This window comes from Cydia strobilella, chromosome 5, assembly GCF_947568885.1.
Source record: "Cydia strobilella chromosome 5, ilCydStro3.1, whole genome shotgun sequence".
NCBI lineage: Eukaryota > Metazoa > Arthropoda > Insecta > Lepidoptera > Tortricidae > Cydia > Cydia strobilella.
The window spans coordinates 5,799,251-5,818,395 of record NC_086045.1 but is presented as its reverse complement, the minus strand read 5'-3'; the positions used below and the strand labels follow the sequence as shown (position 1 = coordinate 5,818,395).

The following is a 19,145-nucleotide window of genomic DNA, read 5'->3' as shown; positions in this document are numbered from 1 at the left end:
CCCTTTTGATTCAAAATTAAAGCATTTATTTATCGGGCCATTAATTCCAAAAAGTCGTAAGCGTTTCCAGGTAGAAATGTTTTAAGACTTTTATCGTTTGTGAGTGTGTATTTATTTACGGGCGCATTTAATCTCTGAGCCTGGACTACATTACAAATTTAAAGCGCTCTGATTGGTGCAAATGCAAAGCTTGTGATTGGTGAGCATTGTCACACATTGAGTGCACGATAATTTTACTGTTATTGTTTAATTGGTATTATTCGCGCGATTATTATACTTTTGTATATAAAATATAAGAATAATTAGATGATTGTTTACGTTTTGAAGCTTTAATTGGGACGAAGTTTAGGTTCGGGGAAGTTTGAATTTTAAACCATAACCAATAAGATTCATAATTTTAAAGTAATTTTAAAACCTACGTCTTTCTCTATACGTGATTTATGTTTATTCCTTATTTGTAATTACATTACATTTCCGTACACGCAAAAATAAATTCCTTCTGCCTCTCTGTTTTTTTTAGTTTATCCAACTGATGAAGAAAATACAGGTAAATTCTATGGGAGCTCATACTTTTGCGCCTACGTTTTCAAATTTCCTACTGACAAATTGGTTTGCCAGTCTTTATTTACTGACTTTACTGTGGGACTTAGTCAATATGTGCCTTATAATATTTATTTATGAAATCGACTGTAAATAATATTTCAAAATAAAACCATTTACATAATGACATATTATAGAAGGCCCCGTATTCAAAACTTCATGAGCTTCCTGAGTCCTTAGATAATATTGCACAAAATTTTCCCGTTTAATTCGAAACTGATTACGTCACATCGAAATATAAATGACAGTGTTTCGCTGCAACGGAGCCGCGTATCTGTCGTGTCGTCCCTAGGGTTGTCGATGTCGCTAGTAGGGTGTTTCACTATTTTAGCACACTTTTTAACTTCGCTTGTTAATACCCATATGGAGCACTGCTGTCACCTTTGGGCAGGAGCACCTGGATGCCAGCTTGGACCCTTCGACTCAGTCCAAAGGCGCGCTGTACGAATCATCGACGATCCCAAACTCACAAGCGGTATTGAACCTTAAGGAGACTTTGTCTCCTTGTGTGTGTTCTACCGCTTGTACAATGGGCTGTATAAAATTATTGTTTGACATGATGCAAACGGCCGCTTTCTATCACCGTACCGCTCGCTGTCGGCAGGTTGTTCATCCTCACACCCTAGAATCTAAATGGTCGAGTACTGTGCGAATTTCCTGCAGCGGACGCTTCGGCTGTGGAGTGGGGCTACAGTATGGGGTTCTTCAACAAAGGAGTGTACAGGTTTTGAAAGGGTCGGCAACGCGCATGTAACATCTCTGGTGTTGCATAAGTATATATATATATATATATATATTATATATATTGATAACCATACCTACATTAATATGCTACCAAACAGTCATCAATATTTTGTCGTGTCTGCTATTGCTATATTACACATTACTCTGCCTGCCACTACAGACTACCACAGTTAATTGTGTTGAGAGGATGAGAGGCATACCTGTTGACCACGGTAAAAACGAACACTCTAGTCTCAATTCTTAACACATTTCCACTCCTCATATTTTACTTAAAGCTATTTACTACCTTTTCTCAACTGGCAACCCTAGGGAGTCGCTTAAGAACGTTTAATGGGTGGTCGCTCGCGGCGCAGCCTGCTTTATTGTTCACAAATGAAAATATATTTTTAAAGTAAAAGTAAGATTGTTAGTGTCAAAATAACTTTTTATGCAAAAAAAACTTACTTAACTTTACTACTTATACTATTTTCTATCCGGTTTAAAACTAAGTATTTGGCATATATTTATGTTATAATGGTATGGACATATTGGACATATAATAATTGCTTGTAACAATAGGTACCTAGGTATTCATCCCGAATAAACTAGTTTTATTATTTACAGAAATCCACGGGAAGTTTACAAGCATTTAAACCCGCGAACAGCGGAACCTTTAGGGCCAGGGCTAAGGCCCCTTCGGGACCCGAACTCTTGAATATTTGCATATGAATCCTGGTAATAAAGGAATAATATGCAAAACGACTCTTCTAGGCTGTAAAGAGAGGTCCATATATAAAGTTGTTGCTATTGGGTAAGGTCTTTTTAGTACACGGAATAAGGCTGACTTTAGTTTCACACCACTGACTTTCTCTTGTAGAAATAATTTAAAATTAAAATTATTTATTGTTAATAAAAATATAATCTTTAATTTCCTAAATAAAACCGACTTCACAACAGTTTGAAATGCCATTACAATTGTTTACGACCATATTAGTGCATATAAGAACTACATAACCTCAATACTTGATTTGGAGGTGTCCTATCCTGGTCTGCATCAGAAGTACAATTACACCTAATAGCACCTTATAATATAAATGCTTGTTTTTAGGATGAAAATACGAATTTTGCTATAAATCAGTGTTGGGCAAAAAGTAATTGAATTACAAATTAATAACTGCAATTACAAAACTTAATTACTATCCTTATTACTTATCCTTTTTATAATTACTTATAAAAAGGATTTGCACTTTTAATTAACAGTTATAATAACAAAATGTAATTATGAATTGAATTACTTATTACATTTTGTAATTAAAACTTGTAACTAATTACTTTATTCAATTACAATTACTTTTATATATATTTTTTTTGTATCATCTATGTCGCATATCATCGTAACACTATGAATGAACTTTAAATTTGACCAACCTTACAATGTTTTACTCTACATGATTGAAAAAAAAAAGTTTGTGACTTTATTGCAAAATTTTGTACAAGGGGGAAATCCATACTTTTATACTTAAAATATTATAAACGCGAACTAACGACTATTGGTAAGGCTTCGTCCATCCCACAAAATTTAGATTTTTTAGAGTAGGCCAGACAGGCCGTCAAAAAAAGGATGTTTAAGAAAATACATTTTAAACCTTTGTAGAATGTAACTTGTCAATAACAAATCTTGTTTCAATAAATTAAACTAAATCAATTAAAATTGTCAATACCTACACGTAAAAACTTCACATCTCCATACTTTGTGTATTATCTACCGCAACACGTTCTTAGTCGGCTTGTGTAAAACGCAGGGTCGTCCCGGGAGACACCGCCACCGATAGATAGTACGCTGCAGCCACCAACACTCCGTCCACAGCCGGACATTTTATTGGTATAGTTATTAGTCATATTTTTCTAAGATGTCCGATAAATAAATAAATATTACTTAAGGGAAAATATTACACAAATAAACCTAGCCCCACAGTTAGCTCGATGAGGCTTGTGGTGTGGGGACTAGACAACGATATATTATATAATAGATTTATATAAATACTTTATATACATAGAAAACATACATAACTCAAGAGCAAATATCTGTAATAAATACACAAAAAATTGCCTTTACCAGGATTAAAACCCGGGACCTCCTGCTTTGTAGGCAGGGTAACTACCGACTAGGCTGGGAGGGCCTTCGATCCGACGAGTCTTGTGTAGTATTCTTAGAAACCTCTTAGATTTAGCTGATTAGTGCTTTAATTAATATTTAAGGGCTTAAGGGAAAACAGAATGAAACTCACGGATGTAAGACATAGACAAGAAGAGTTTATTTTTTAAAATAGTGCCGTGACACAAATTGTGTTGCTAGACTCGTTTGCGTTTAATTCTTCCAACATCCTCCCTTTAAGCGCAAACCCATGGCACTGGAACATTTCTGAATTTTCACTTGTGAAGTGGATTTGGTCAGGATATCAGCCACCATGTCCTCGGTTCCAAGGTAAATGACTTCTATTTCCTTTTTGGCTACTTTCTCTCGAACAAAGTGGTACCTGATGTCTATATGTTTGCTGCGGGCACAATAGGATTCTGTACCTGCAAATTTAATGGCACTTTGATTATCACAATATATAACAGTCGATGATGTCCCAACATCATGATGTAATTCGGACTCCAAGTGTCGGAGCCACATCGCTTCTTGTATGGAAGCAGCAAGCGACATAAATTCTGCTTCCATGGTTGAAAGCGCAATGGTGTTTTGACGTTTAGAGCACCATGATATTGCTGCACCCTGAAACAAAAAAGTGTAGCCGGAGCAAGATCTTCGGCTGTTAATGTCTGAAGCCCAGTCAGAATCACAGTAGCCAGATGTTCTTGTTTCTTCAGTATTTTGGCTATATATTAATTTCATTTCCTTAGTTCCCTTAATGTATCGCAGCACTCTTTTCAAAGCTAGCCAGTGCTGCTGTTCTGGCTTGTTATTAAAGCTACTTAATTTGTTTACTATAAAACATATATCCGGCCTGGTCCCTTGGGATAAATATAACAGGCTTCCAATTGCTTCTTGGTAAGGTATGTTTGTAAGTATATTTTTCTCATCTTCTGTGCTGATCAATTTGAAGCTAGGGTCACATGGTGAATGCACCGGATTACAATCTGTCATCTTGAATCTTTGCAGAATTTTTTCTATATAAGCGGTCTGATCAATATAAATTTCGCTTCTTGACGAATTTTGTTCAATTCTCCAACCGACAAAATGATGTATGTAACCAAGCTCCTTCATGTCGAATTTACTTTTTAATTGTTTTTTTATTTCTTGACCCATGTGTTCATTGTTATAAAATATCAATATGTCATCAACATAAATGAGTACAATCAAAATATTTCCTTCTGATGTTTTGTGAAATATACAGGGGTCCACTGATGAACTTTTCAGTCCCAATTCCTTTAAAACAGATGTAAGTTTCAAGTTCCATTGTCGACTCGCCTGCTTCAGGCCATAAATAGATTTATTCAACTTGCATACTTCTTCTCCATGTTCATAAGACGGTGGTTGGTACATGTATATTTCTGTATCTATATCCCCTTCTAAGAAGGCCGTAACTGCATCCATTTGTTCAATGAATAAATTGTACTTGACTGCCAATGCTAATAAATATCTGATTGAAGTATGACGAACAACCGGAGCAAATATTTCATTATATTCCATTCCTTTTCTCTGAATGAAACCTTTAATGACCAGTCTTGCTTTGTATCGTAAAATCTCGCCTTTGGCATCAGTTTTTATTTTAAAGACCCATTTACACGGAATGGCTCTTTTGCCTTCTGGTAAGGGTACTAACGTCCATGTATTATTTTGCAGGAGTGACTCATATTCATTACTCATGGCATCTTTCCATTCTTTTGCATTTGGACCTGAAAGAGCTTCCTGTAGTGTTTCTGGCTCTTTTGCAAAAAATGCTACTGCTTGGTTTGAACCACTCATGCTTTCTTGACATAAGTAGGTAACAGGCTTATTATTTCTTGGCCTTAGCGTAATTTTATGAGATACATCACTTAAATTTTCATAATCATCTGGTATGTATTCCTTATTATCATCAGTAAAGTAAGTATCCTCATCCTCAGTTAATTCTTTCTTAAGGCTCCCATTTCGAGTTGTATCAGCTGAACTTGGAGGCTAAGATGTGTCCGGAGATTCACTGGAAGTATCAGCTGTCTGGGACAAGTCTTCGGTCTCCTCTTCCTGCAATTCTGATAATGGTACAATAACGCTATTATTTTGAACTGTGTGCTCAAGAAAAACAGCATCTCTGCTTTTGTATATTCTTCTCTGCTTTAAATCATAAAATCTGTACCCCTTGGTGTATTCACAATATCCGACAAATAACATTTTCACTGCCTTAGGGTCCCATTTTTGCCTTTTCTCTTTAGGCACATGAACCATGGCTTGACAACCAAATATTCGTAAATTACTAATATTAGGCTTCTTACCTGACCACATTTCATATGGTGTTTTGTAGTCCAAAGCTTTTGTTGGTGACCGATTAATTATGTAAGCAGCCGCAGATACTGCCTCGGCCCAAAAAAAATTTTCTAACCTGGAATTTAGAATCATACATTTAGCTTTTTGCACCAGATTTTGGTGCATCCTCTCGGCCATTCCATTCTGTTCACTGCAGTAAGGATTACTTGTTTGGTGTTGTATGCCGAATTTATTAAAAAAAAAAAAAATTCCTTATTAATGTATTCTGTTCCATTGTCAGAACGGATCATTCTTATTCTTTTTCCAGTCTCATTTTCTACTAGATTCTTAAAATCCTTAAAGCTCTGTAAAGTCTCAGATTTATTTTTCATAAAATAGACATAAACTTTTCTACTATAATCGTCGATAAAATTGACATAATATTTGGAACCTCCTATAGAGCTAGTTTCCATCGGTCCACAAACATCGGTGTGAATTAGTTGCAAAGGTTCAGTAGCCCTGGTTCCAATATTTTTAAATGATTGTCGTTTCATTTTACCTGCCATACAGGTTGTACAGACTTGGCTGCCCTTCTTTGATAATTTAACACCCTCTGTACAATCAGCTATTCTCTGTAAATCTGTGAAGTTCAGGTGAGCCATCCTAAAATGCCAAATATTTATATCTTGTTCTTCCACAGTAGATAAAAATGCCGGTGCTACAGAAATTTCTTTCAAAAGGTACATGTTATTGCACTTATAAGCTGTCATAATCAGTCTTTTGTTTTGATAGACTCTACAGACATCTTTTTCAAAATGAAGCACACAGCCATTATTTGTCATCTCACTTACAGAAAGTAAGTTGGTTGCCAGAGTAGGTACATATAACACATTTCTAACCTGAATTGTCTGAGGGTTGCCTTCGGAGTCTTTTATTTGTAAATTCACATTGCCACATCCTTCCACTTTTAAAGTCTTCTTATCTGCCACCTTAATGCTACTTATTGTTGCCGAAGTAACATTGTACATCCAGTTTCTGTCCCTACACATGTGGTAAGAGCAGCCAGAGTCGATATACCAGCGGTTCTCATCCAAAGTGTCTGCAACAGAAAAGGCGGCAAAATAACCATTATTTTGGGTATTCGTTTTATTTTTCTTCTGGAAGTGACAGTTATTGCTGAAATGGCCGTATTTATTGCAATTGTAACATCTTGGGCCCTTCTTTTGTTGATTACAATGTGAACTTTTCTGAGACTTAGGTAAATTTTTTGTTTTATTATAGTTTACATATAACGCTGCAGAATCTGAAGTTTTCACCTCCTGGAGCAGCTTTGTTTTTACAAAATCAGCTGTAATGGACACACCTGAGCTCTCAATAGCCATAATCATCGGTTTGTAGACATCAGGGAGGCCAGCGAGCAGCAAAGTACCGAGCCACTCATCTCCGACTACAAATTGAATATTTGTAAGCTTATGAGCTGTTGTCATTACTTTATTAACATACTCTTCAACACTAGAGCTGTCATCCAGCTTGGTTGAAATCAGATCTCGTAACAAACCTACTTTTCTACTGAGCCCGGAGTCGTCAAACACTTGACCCAATTTTGACCATACCTGTTTCGCCGTGGTCGCATCCTGTACATGGACGTAGTTAATTGGGTCGAGCAGAAGTATTATTTTCGACCTTGCTTTTGTATCCTTCTTGTTGTCCGCTACATAACCCGCACTTGGTTCGATAGTGTCCCACAAGTCTTCATGTTCCAAGTAGTTTTTGACCGCAAATTTCCAAGTCGGGTAGTTTTCCCTACCAATTAACTTCTCAATTGTGCCCATTGATATTTGTGAAGCCATGATTTAATGATATTTTAGTAATTTTAGGCTGAAATTGCTGAAATATAAAAACTTGCCACACAGCGCGTGGGCACTTTGAGGTTAAGTTAACTTTTTTTTTGACAACTGAGCCGCGAAACTTCGGTAAAACACTAATTTTGATTATTTGAGGTAAAGAAAGCCCATAACCTCTTAGAAACCTCTTAGATTTAGCTGATTAGTGCTTTAATTAATATTTAAGGGCTTAAGGGAAAACAGAATGAAACTCACGGATGTAAGACATAGACAAGAAGAGTTTATTTTTTAAAATAGTGCCGTGACACAAATTGTGTTGCTAGACTCGTTTGCGTTTAATTCTTCCAACAAGTATGAATTATCTCAGATGATTTTTTCGGGCTCGAGCTCTAATCTGTTAAACCAAAGGTATTGTTTCCTTTATGCAGTGGTTACACTGCTTACTGCTAATAGCCCCGACATAAGTAACGGGAACAAGCCCGTTTAAAAAACAAATTTACCATCCTATTTATATGGTTCAAATTCATGAAACAGCCCATTCGGAGATAATGCGTTCTGTTATCTTCAAAGAAAATACCACCCTGATGGTTCTCTGAATGAGCTGTTATATAAATTTGAACCTTAATACTATCACGATAGTTGCTTTTTAAGCGACATGTTTGCTATGGCACGTGCTCAGGACCGCTCTCAAAAGAAACAAAGATTGTTTAACAGATTAGGGCCCGAGCCCGAAAAAATCACCAGAGATTATTCATACTAGTGATGTTAGTTCTATTCATTCATTTGCGTATTCGATTTCGCTGTGGGAGGGTGGGAATATTATTCGCATGAAAAATATACGCAGGTAAGTATAACGGTAGCACAGCAATATTATTAATTTAATTCAGTTTTAAAACGCAAGTTTATTAATTAATTTATCGTAGGTAACTAAACAAAGCCCTCTGGCATCGAATTGTGCTGTCATTTTGAATTCTTGGATTAAACGCAATACCATTGTTGTTGCAGCCAGTGTAAATATCGACATAAACGTGTGCGCTCGATTCTAGATAATTCTGTTTTTAATTAAAGTTCAGTTACCGTGAAAAAAGTACCGGATGCAAATGAAGGCTTCCTCTAAAGAAGGAAGCCGAGATCCTAATTTAGTTTTGTGATTGGATAATCTTTAAAATTAGTTCTCGAGAACGGAGATTACTTTCACTTGTTTTTTAGTTTGTTTAGGATTTGTGATAAGTTAAGCATATAAGACCTAGACAGTGCTTCAGTTTTTATTTTACTCTAAGGTAAGAGAAATAAGTATAATATAGTTATAGATGGGTACCGGAAGAGGGGATAGAGGTACCTATAGATATACATGTAGGTATATATTTTATAAAATATATTTATACAATATAGGTAAATAAAGTGTTTTCATGTATAAAATAAGTCACGAAGTGCATTATAGTTTACTGTAAGACACAAATAAAAAAATAAAATAAAATTGCATTTTTAAATTTTGATAGCAGGCTTTGGAGGTTGAAACTTAAATTTTTAGGCTTCCGTACCTAAAACAAAAAAAGCGGAACCCTTATAGGATCAATTTGTTGTCCGTCTGTCTGTCCATCCGTCCGTCTGTCTATCAATACCCTTTATTTTGCTTTCCTGGCTTCGCTTTATAAAAGATCATAAGTTTACAACGAATACTAAGCCAGCAAAAATTGCCTCCTTCCCCGCCTCGACAATGATATAACACGTCTATGGAACCGCTTGTTCGTACTTCGGTAAATACACAGACGGATATAATACATTCAGTGTAACGCGCAATCAAAATTTGCCGAGACAGCGTCTACGGCAGCGATGTCTGGTTTTCCGCAATGTGCAGAAATAATCAACGGTGGGGCAAATCTCTGCCAACAAGCGCTGGTGTTTTTTTGGGCGTGTGACTAGTTTTGTAAGTATTTTGGGCGTGTTACTAGTTTTGTAAGTATTTTTCTGCCTACGAAACAGGTGGTCCCCAGTTCGAATTCTTGTAAAGGCATTTATTTTAGTGTTCATCACGAATATTTGTTCCTGAGTTATGGATTTTATCTATGTATCGACCGGTCTGCCGAGATGCTGCTTTGAATCCGGCCTCGGTCACTGTACCTACCTAAATGTTGTAGATACATATTACACATGAATCATTTTTATAAATTAAGCTGTAGATAATATTGCCTACTTGCAAATATTAAATTAGAGAGAGGTATGGGCACTGTGAATGTCGTCTCGCTTTGTGTGGTAGGTAGGGCGCAGCACAGCGGATGTCATTCCAGATCTGGAGCAGAGCCCAACTGGGGAAGTACCTGGCCTTACAGAAAATCGCAGCCAAATAACACTAGACCGTTCATAGTGTTGTGTTCCTGATGCCGGTGAGTAAGGTTGCCTGAGCTCAACGAGGGCACAGAATAAGTAATACAGTAGTATTATGTGCGGAGTGTTATGGTCGGCAACGCGCATGTAACTTGGAGTTGCAGGCGTACATAGGCTACGGAGACTGCTTAACATCAGGCGGACCGTATGCTTGTTTGCCACCAACGTAATATAAAAAAAATATGCGAAAATATTTACGTAACAACATTTAATATTATTTTCGTGTTGCCATACCTGCAAGTAAACTGTTAAGACAGTTTTGCAGGAGTCTGTCTAGTTAGAAGCTCTGTACCTATACTGTGTATTAATAATAATAAATTCATCTTATTGGGAATACTAAGAATACTTATACAAGTTTTCAACATGTATTTCTGCTACCACATCATAAAATTCTTGATCTCGCTTTTAAAAAGAACTCCTTATTCTTTAAAAATCGATGATTTTTAGTTTACCATTACCTATACATTAGGTTGGAAAGTAGGTTTGAACAAAGCCACATGTTACGCTAGCTTTATATGTATGTCACATAACACAATCAAAACTTGCGGCGCGCCGGCAATGGCGAATTTTCCGGCCCGCCAATCAGCGCCGGCAAACACAGCCGTAATCAGACACTGCTTAATACCCTCCTGCTTATACTTTTACATAAACATATGTTGCTGAAGTATCATTATTGTACTGACAAGGGCTAGATTAGAAAAACCATCCATGTAGCCACATGGAATAATATCAGTACAATTCAGTGGGAATTTTTAGTCAATTAATTAAGAACTATCATAACAATTCATTTCTTATAAATTCACAATTGAATTTTGTCTAAAACAAATCTCTCAGATGACTTCTCTAAGTTTTCAACTACAACTAAAATTCAATAAGCATTCCAAAAGTAAATTTCAATCCGGCGCCAGTCTAGGAAAATACAAACATTTTGCAACAATTCTCATCTATTCGATCTCGGGCGTCTCCGGCCATCTTCGGGAACTTTCGAAGAGTAATCAAAGGATAAAACCTTCTGTACTGTGGAGTCAAGTGGCTGCATAATGGGGAAAATTCACTTACTTCTACAGCGACCGTTCCAAACATTCTGTGAGGCAGTCGTGGTGTGGCTGGCGATTTTGATGCTTGTTAAAATACATCTTTCTCCAATTATTAAACCTTTTTGACCATTTGAATTTTTTTATTTCTTATTTAAAGGATGTCCTAATGTCTAATTAATAAATATAGTTGCCATATTTTTGTCATTTCCATTGAATTGCAATGCGTTGACAATAATAGGAAAAGGGCAAATTTGTTTCTTTCGCCGTTTTCATTAAAATATTAACTTTTTTGGGAAATTTTAAGGATGACTCACGTTAGACCGGGCCGTGACCGGGCCGGAGCTTCCGGCGCTTCGTTTTCTATGGAAAGCATCACGTGATCACCTGTCATGTCATAGAAAAGTAAGCGCCGGAAGCTCCGGCCCGGTCACGGCCCGGTCTAACGTGAGTCATCCTTTAACGACAAGGTGAACGAAGTTGAAATAATTTTACCCTGACTGACGATTGTTGACCTTATGTCAATGAATATAAAATACGCCGGCAGGAAAATAATGAAATTTGTCTCTATGAAAATAATAATTATTTTAAAATGCTAATATTAAAATACATTATACGGGGTATTTAATTCAAATGGGGCGGTGACGAACAGCCAGAAGCTATGAGAGATAGGTAGCTGAACTAGTTATTAGGACTCCGCGTTCAAGGGTTTTACAAAAGCTGTAAGTTGTTTGATGAAATGGGTGTAGATATCAAATTTTTGAAATTTTATAGTTTTGATTAGGTACTAGAAAACGGCCACCTGACAGAGAGACAGAACATATTACTACTAAAAATATTTATCTCAGTCTTTTAACGATTCCTAGAAACTAACTGAGCTAGAGATTCCGATTTTACCCTTTGTCACAAAGTATACTCGGTCAGTATTATTTCAACAACAGCGTCAAAGCTGCTGTCATAACTGCGACTATCGTCCTTTATATAAAGCCATAGTTGGTTCAGCGAACGAATTTGCATAGGAATGGCTGATTATAGAGTTATATCATAGGCACACTAGTGTGGATCTAGCTTTACCTGGAGAACGGAAAGCGGGAATGTGCTTTAGAGCCCCTTAAAAATAAGGTTACCGTTTTTAGTTTGGAGTAAGTGGTGTTTGCAGTTTTATGGTAAAGTGGGGAGCTAGTTTTGGTTAGGGTTTCGAGTTTGCAAACAATAAGTAGGTAGATGAAAATACAAAATAAGTACCTATATAACTGCAGATAGGTATTTATTTATTTTTAACATTCTTTTTCTCAAATTTATTTACATACAAGATATATACAGTGGTACTATTATTTATTTATTATTTAGAGTATCATTTCGTTCCATTTGGAGTTGAAACTCTAGGTCCATGGGGTCCCAGCGCGCATAAGTTGTTTGCAGAAATCGCGAAGCGTCTGGTTGACGTAACTGGTGACCGAAGAGCTGGCGGCTTTCTCGCACAACGTATCAGCATTGCGATACAGCGGGGAAATGCCGCCAGCATCCTTGGTACAATGCCTCAAGGGCCTATTTTAGATTTAAGCTAGTTATTAATTTCGTTTACGTAGTACCACGGTATTTATTTATATCTGTAAATTCATTCGTATCAAACTCCTTTCTGAATACATCCCTAATTTACAAAGTATGTAAGTACGAAACAAATTCTGATACCGAAAATAACTTGTTGTGAGCTACATTTTCATGGTGATATATAAATAATTCAGGTTAAGGTCGAAAGTAAAAATAAATACAATGATCTTAATTGATTATTTTTATACTATTTGTAACGGTACAGAAATAATTAATCAAGTGCTTATACATTTTTGAGTAAATTAGTTAAGTTAAATCCAAACGAATAAAATTTTAATAAAGTAGGCTAATAAAATAAATAAATAAAATATCTGAAACATTATTATTTTGTGTTGGCCTGTAAGCCCGTTTTAAAGCCTGTGGGACTGATACTAAAATTGTCTTTATGTTTTGCCGTAAGTTCTGATAAACATCGCAAACTGTTCGTTAAGGACAGAACACAACCCGTGAGTATGAATATCTTTGATTTACCCCTTCGTCCAGAAATGTCCGTTTTACATCAGATAATGATGATGATGCAAAACAAAATAGGTAAGTAGATACCTACTTAACATAATATTTTTTTACATAATGTTTTGTATGTAAGTAGGTACCTATATATTTGTCTATTTAAGTATGTTTATTGTTCATGTAGTTAGTATTGTCGCCTACAAGCTTTTGCTCGATTATTTGATTAACCCCGAATGTTTATTTATTTATTGTCTTTGGCCTAAGTGATATTTCTATGGTTACCGTGATAGTTGGGTATTCATAAAATAAAATAATTTACCACAGTTTTGTTCGCGTTGGCTACTACCGCTGTAAAGGCTTCGAAACGTCGTGGTAATCCCTTTAAATTATTTTATTTAATAAAACACCTTAAAACTAAACTGTAGTAACAGGACAACTTCACCACATGCTAACCGAGTTAGGTTTAAGTTTTTCGTGTCGTATTTAGCTTGGCGCTTGGCGATACGAACGCTGTCTTAATGAAGACTTGGCGGCGACCCCGCTTCGTGCTTGGAATAGCAAGTCGCCTAAAAATAGTCTAGAACCTAGCTGATTAATTAACTAAACTTGTTTCTAGGTTTCGAGGTTTGAGTTGTCGTTCTCATTAGGTACACCCCTACTGTCTAACTTTAGAACTTTATTTTGTTTTAAATAATAAGAATAACAAATGAATTTAACTTTTTGCAATTGAAACTATTGAATATTCTTAATAGTTTGAAATAATGGTAGCATCGAAAGCATATGGCGCTCAAGACTTAAGTAAACTTCGACCAATCGGGCTGCTGTTAAACAAACCGTAGTTTATTATATTAGGTACCAAGTTTATTATGTTATAGTCCAGCTTATTATGTTAGAGTAAGTCTGAAGTCAAATATTGACCGAGTCAGGCGGCCGATGGCTTTTACTCTTATTGGGGGCGCATACAGTTTTGCTGGACAACTGGCCCGTTATGACTGTGTTTTGATAAAGAATGTGCCCAACGTAGAAGCGACATACCTACCTGATAATTATATTGAATTTATACTTTAGAAATTTATATATTGTTAGTTTTAGAGGTTCTAGGTAGTTGTAAAAAAAAACCTTTAAGAAAAAAGGATAAAATATGATTTATTTTTTCGTGTATAATATAATTTATTACCATAATAATTATCTCTTTTATATGCGCTAGCAACTGATGTTTTGAAGTCGGTGCTAAGCCAAATCTTAAAAGCGTCTACACACCATCAAAATGAGTGCCGGCCCTGGTGCGGTTCGATAAGAAAGAAAGCTGTTTCCAGAAGCTGTTTGGGGTATTATTGACAACTATTGTAACTATTTGGCTATTTAACAATTTGAATATATTATATTACAGTCACATTATTAAAAATTTTACAATTACTTAACCCACTTAGGCCAAGCGCGCACTACGATTTTTAGTCGTGCGATAACTTACGCGCATATACGACAAAAAATATGTATTAGAGTACGATTCTAAAATCGTCTCGCAACAATTAAAATCGTAGTGCGTACTTGGACTAACATTTCTTTATTTCATAACTGGACGTTGACAAAAATGTTCCGTAAAACTTAACAAAGAAGACAAATCGTCAAACGTGAAATAGGTACAAGGTCGTTAAAGAGGTCCGTCCTTGGTTTCCATCAGCAGTTTACTTCATCAAATGGAACTTTTATACATGAAAATATCGCTCGCTATAAATATGCTTGTAACATTTGAGGATTTCCCTTGATTCCTCATAGATCCCACAATCAGAATTGTATTTTGACAAAAACTAGACCAATCTGGAACTATATACTACCTATTATTCTTAATCGGTTCAGGGTGCCTAGCCAACGTGCCAATCATTTATGCTCCGTAGCGTAGCGTAGTCATCTCTCTCTATCACTCTTCCATATTAGTGCGACACAGACAGTTGCGTTTCGTTCGCTACGGAGCGTAAACGCTTAGCACGTTGGCTACGCACCCAGAAATGACATGTAAATCTGAGGTGACAAACATACAAAAAAACCGGTCGAATTGAAAACCTCCTTTTTTGAAGTCTGTCATTAAAAGTACAATTAGTACACATTAAATCTTATTGTAATTTTATCACTTTATCGTAATAATTTATTGAGTATTTTGTCCACTCTATTATTCCTACTCTGTGTAGGACCCTAGGCCGTTTGGTCAACTATTTGCATTGGAAACTCTTAATAATGTTACTAGTAACAATTGGCACCCTTTGATTGTACCTCCCTAATGACGTTGTCCATTCTGTTGATTTTTATTATTATCTTTTTAAATTTACTGTCATTTTGTTCCCTATTGAGTGGAGATAAACTTGTATAAGAAGAAGTTAATTGATTTATACTTTTACGATTTTTACACGTTATTATTTACGAATATGGGATTTAATGGGATTATTTAGGTTGTAACCTTGATTCCTTTCTTTTTCGTACAATAAAATGTTTACTTACTTACTTACTTACTTACTTAATCGAATATAATTAAGTTGAAAAATGACAAGCAATATAGCGCTTTCTCTGCTCTCCTATTGAGTATCTACAAAGATAGATATAACTCCGTAATAGATGGATACAGTCTAAGGAAAAAACGTGCCTCGAAAATCAAGAAAATTTGATTCTCGTTCAGAGGGCGCTACTAGTTTTGGCCTACAGTCGTATAGATGGCGTTGACGGTTTCGTTTGTTATTTAACAATTTTAACGCATATCAGTGAAAGAACATGGGTCAAAATCATAAAAATAATTAATGCAAATAAAAAAAAATCATTTATCTATATTTAAATACATTTTATCGTATTTTTATAAATCTTCATTTTTAGTTTTAAAGTGTGTCGACAGATGGCAGTGAATTTACTGGGGTTACAAAATTTACTATGACAGTACCGCTCTAGTATAAGTTACTCTATGGTATCTATAAGTAAATTCACTTTGAATTTTTTCGTCTGTAGGTACCTCATCGACAACTAGCGAGCCTGTAAATAAAGCCACGTTATGTGCCGCGCAGTCATTAAATTAGGCGGACCAACCCGATGGCTACAAAGTAATAATACAGCAAAGTCAGTTTCTCCTTTCTCCACATGGAGGACACGCCATAGTACGGAAATATTTTGAAATTTCTCATGGTCTCCTTTACTTAAGGAGATTTACTTTCATCGAATTTAAACTATCCTGAGACATATTAAACTAACTTAGCGGTTTCACTCACGTATTTTTAGACTCGTCGTGACCGCTACTCACTCAGGCACTGTTAGTGCTTGAAAATGACCTAGGCTCTCCGAAACATGTCGCACGAGTGACTAAAAATACGTCAGTGAAACCTCTAAGTTAGTTAAGTTGAGTTTTACTTTCAGTGTCTTATTTATGTTTTATAAATTGGAAAATTCGGTTCAAAATGGATTTGTCGTATAACTTTATTTCTGATATCTAACTCCCGCTTTCATAAATAACGATCCCTTTTACCTCAATTAATCATTGAAATTACCAGCGTAGCTAAACCGTCTCTTGTCTCAGCGCAGCAAAACCGTATCGTGTGATGCGGAAGGGTCCTGGATTTTCCCCAGGCTACCATCTCCCCACATAGTCCTACCGCTCTAATTACCCTAGTGCAATAGAGCCCGTCAGTAAAAAAAAAAGAAATTGTCATATCGTGTGATTTTCATATTCTAAATGTAAAAATAGAGTGTATAATTCAAATGACAGCACCCACTTCTGACTCGAACTACCTATCTCGTCAGAAATGGGAGCCTTTTATTCGTTGGTTAATACCTATAATTTATATAATTATTTAATCTTATTGCACACAGCACATATGAAGGCACATATTGCTGCAATATATGAAGGTCCAAACAGCGGACTTAATGCCTTAAGGCATTCGCTACCAATCAACCAATAGATTTTCTTCCCATGAGTAAGCTGTGTGCGTTAAGGTTCGTAACGCGTGCACCGTTTGCAACGCAACATTGAGCGGGATTTGCGAGCTGCACCCGTTTTGCATGCGTCTAGTCTGGCCGTCAGTTCCAATGACTTACCGAGTCAAGCACTTACATAGACGAACTGCGTGAATGTCATCTCGAGATCGTTTTACATACTATCAACCTATACCTTCATTAATTCAGTTACTTTAATCCGAATTTGGTCTGAGGGGTACTGACCTGCAGTGAATGTGGCCGTACATTTACAGCTAAAATAGACCATATCAGTCATCTAAGCTGATCGTCGCTCTCACTAGCCAGTACAAACCCAGTCGCCATCTTGTTTACTTATGGTTTACTTTCACACAAATTGTTGCTAAGTAGTTTTTAACGTTTTCCGTCCGATGTTTGAAACCCGGACTCAGGTACCAGTACCAGTTGTTCTTCGGCGATGGAAGCCATCGAAAGGAAGTCGCATTAAACCTAATGCAGCCTAGTTTCCTCTCGTTTCCTCTGAGGATTGAAAGGTACGACGCGCTTTCTTAACTTGGTAACAAGGTTGGTAAAAAGGTTACCTAAAGCGGATCCTGGACCCTTAAAAATGTAACCAGGGTGCCTAGCCATTCTAGCCAAGATGCTAATCGTTCGCTCCGTAACGAATGAAACGGTATGTAATCTCTCTCTCTACTCCATCACTCTTCCATATTAGCGCGATAGAGACATTAGCGTTTCGTTCGCTACGAAATTAAACGATTGGTATCTTGGCTAGGCGGGTCATTCTACAGCAATCTCATTTCCCTGGCTATACCTATTCGCTATTGTCCAGAAGATTCCTCTAAGCAGTTTTGGCTGTCGATGGGACTTGGCAAGGGTTACACAGTCACCAAAAATGATATGCTAATAAGCTTAGAATAAATTTAAAAGTGGAAAAAATGTTGCTGTATAAGACGTGTAACGCTCGTTCGGTAGATGTCGCTAGGGTCCCCTAAATCCATATGGTGGAAAGATTCGCTGGCTTTGGATGAGGTCTTGGAGGCTCCGTTGGCAGAGCGCTAGAGTATCGATCCAGAGGCCGTGTGTTCAAGTCTCACCCAAGGCAGTAATTTTTCCACTTTTAAATTTATTCTAATAGCATCGTTCGCAGACGTTTCTGCTTGTTAAAAATTAAATAAGATGCTAATAAAACGGCATCTCCTAGGAATTTGCGAATAGGTATGGCCAGGGAATGAGATTTTTGTAGAATGACCCAGGCCCCTAGGAAAGCTACTCCCCTCTTAGCTTCCACCGTCCGCTTATATTAAGTCGCCTCAGAGTTCGACTCGGCTCCAATTGGAATAACTGCTCAGGTGCAGGGACTTAGCAAACGCCTTGTAAGTGGTAACTGCCAGACCCATTCACGGAACGTTCTGTCTATAGTTCTATTTGGCTCGAAGTTGCGGACTGCGGAGACTCGGTAAGGTTTATACCACTCTGTGACAAAGTTGTATAGGAGTCTTACAACAGAGCAATGACTTCCTATTCACCGCATGCAACGTAGGCCTAGGCGACCTGATGCGTATATTTTACGATTTCAAAAGCATAAAAATGATCAGCAAGAAAAAAGTGGCTTGTAAAAGGGCTTCTACAGAATTCATGAACTTCTTTCGACAGAATAAATATAATAATTTTTAGGGTTCCGTACCCAAAGGGTAAAAACGGGACCCTATTACTAAGACTCCGCTGTCCATCTGTCCGTCTGTCCGTCTGTCTGTCTGTCACCAGGCTGTATCTCATGAACCGTGATAGCTAGACAGTTGAAATTTTCACAGATGATGTATTTCTGTTGCCGCTATAACAACATACTAAAAGGTACGGAACCCTCGGTGGGCTAGTCGGACTCGCACTTGGCCGGTTTTTTTATTTTATTTACTTATAAACACCTAATCCTTGTCCGTGAGCTGAGTTTTACACCTGAGACAAAATAAAACCAAGTAAAATAAATTGCAATTTTTGCAGGCGTGAGTCTGACAGACGGGCAGAGAAGCTCAGCCACATACACCCCCTGATTTCCTGTCATTTTAATGACCCAAACATTTAAAATCTGCGACAAATCCGACACAG

General features: G+C 36.8%; 1 long non-coding RNA gene across 1 annotated transcript in view; it reads right to left on the bottom strand.

Annotated features, from left to right (window-relative positions):
• Positions 1-415: 415 nt before the first annotated feature.
• LOC134741393 (uncharacterized) overlaps positions 416-19,145 on the bottom strand; it is a 381,191-nt gene continuing 362,461 nt past the window's right edge. Inside the window, exon 3 of the long non-coding RNA XR_010127879.1 lies at positions 416-427. This is a non-coding gene — a long non-coding RNA (uncharacterized LOC134741393). The remainder of the gene's footprint in view (positions 428-19,145) is intronic.